We start from the raw sequence: 1,765 nt of genomic DNA on the forward strand, positions 1-1,765 counted from the left end.
TTCATATTAAGCTCAAGGGAACTATGTGTACAGCTTTGCATGTACTATTACTGACAGGCTCTTTCAGGACCAAGAGGATACAAATAAGAAGAACTATATTTCTTCCATTCTCAAGTATATTGTTTCTGTGTCATTCTGAAGCTGAGATTGAACTCATAAAAAAAGTTACTGAGGAGGTAGGTATTTTCAATGTTACTATTTTCTTTATTTTTTAAAATGTGGAATGCTTCATAGATTTGCATGTTATCCTTGCTCAGGGGCCAAGCTAATCTCTGTCTCATTCCAACTTCAGTATATGTGGTGCCAAAGCAAGCACCGTTATTTTTTTTCATTGTATGTGTATGTGTATTTATTCAAAGATACAAATTAATAGACATTTTTGTATAATTAGTTGTCAAATGGTAGGTACACTGGTGGGCAAAGGAGTGTGTGGGAGCACTATCTTAATTGGACTTGTTGATTATGAACATGTTGTGAAACCAAAATAGTATATTTCACTTCCATCTGGAATAGCCAGCCTTAGAGGTATAAAATTTTTGACTCGGGCATCTAGAAATGAGCACTGCTATCTGTCTTTGCATGAGAAAAATTAGGTAAAAAGGAGTTCTTACGAGGACATATCTCATGAACATGACATCATCTTTATATAAAACAAAAAACTACATATTTATTTATGTGACCATTGCCATTTATCAGCAGGCCTGTGCCATTATTGATTACCGGAAATGATGGATTCTTTACAGGCAGGAATAAAGGAAATGAGTTATACCACATTGTAAAGTCAGTTGGATGTTTAATAGTTTTATTTTTTTTAATGATTGAGAACCATTTGCAGTTGCATTTAGTTTATATTTACTTAGTGGCTATGGGGTGCCTGACATTCTGCAAATGGCACGTTTTGCAGAAGCTCCTACTGTTAGCCTAGGTGGCTAGTTAGTATTAATAGAGGATGAGGGCAAAGGGATTCAGACATTAAGCCTAATAAACGAGGGAGCTGAATCAGACAATAAGCCTGCTCCACTGGGCTTCACATGCTCCCCAGGGGACTGCTGCATCCTCTGTCCTGGGGACCTAATCACCCCGTGCAGAAAGGATCATTACTGATCATTAGCCAGGATTACCAAACCAATAAATAGGAAATTCTTCTGCTGGGCTATGCCCAGGGGGAGCCAAGGCGCCACTGGGGGAGGTCCTTCTACTTAGAGGCATGCGCAGTGGGAGCTAAGATGCCGCCCATAAGGGGAGGAGCCTAGCTGAGGAAAGGATAGGGTTGGATAAGGGACACACAAGCCTGGAAGGTCAAGGAAACAGATTGGTAGGGGAGAAGGCCCAGCACAGACCCGTGAAGGACTGGGAAATTGGTTGGTTTGAAAGAGCACCTAGTCTTTCCCAAGACCAGGATGATACAATCGGAGCCTAACAAAGCCAAAGTCCCTGTCTCTCCCACTTCCCTCTCCCTCTCTCCCTCTTTCCCTCTCCTAGTAACACACATTTGTTTGCCCATTTATTTGTGTGTTCCCGCTCCGTAACAGCCATGCAGGGCCCAGCAGGCACACAGTCCCTGTGTTCAGGTTCCAAGCACAAGCCTGAGGACAGCAGAGCAGCGCCAGCCAGAGAGCAGAGGAAGCAGAGACCACGCTAGCTGGATGGGGGCAGAGACTGAACTGGACTAATCTTTGGCGTGGACCAAACCAACCGCACTGAAGTTCGGGACCCTGGCCTTTCTTCCGGGATTGATCAAGACAAGCCTGGACTTCTTCCACGG

At 43.5% G+C, this 1,765-nt stretch overlaps 1 non-coding gene across 1 annotated transcript; it reads right to left on the reverse strand.

Annotated features, from left to right (window-relative positions):
- Positions 1 to 212: 212 nt before the first annotated feature.
- LOC114508992 lies at positions 213 to 316 on the reverse strand. Its single transcript, XR_003685569.1, has one exon. It is a non-coding gene; the product is annotated as a U6 spliceosomal RNA (small nuclear RNA).
- Positions 317 to 1,765: the final 1,449 nt, after the last annotated feature.

Source organism: Phyllostomus discolor, chromosome 11 (genome assembly GCF_004126475.2).
Source record: "Phyllostomus discolor isolate MPI-MPIP mPhyDis1 chromosome 11, mPhyDis1.pri.v3, whole genome shotgun sequence".
Lineage (NCBI taxonomy): Eukaryota > Metazoa > Chordata > Mammalia > Chiroptera > Phyllostomidae > Phyllostomus > Phyllostomus discolor.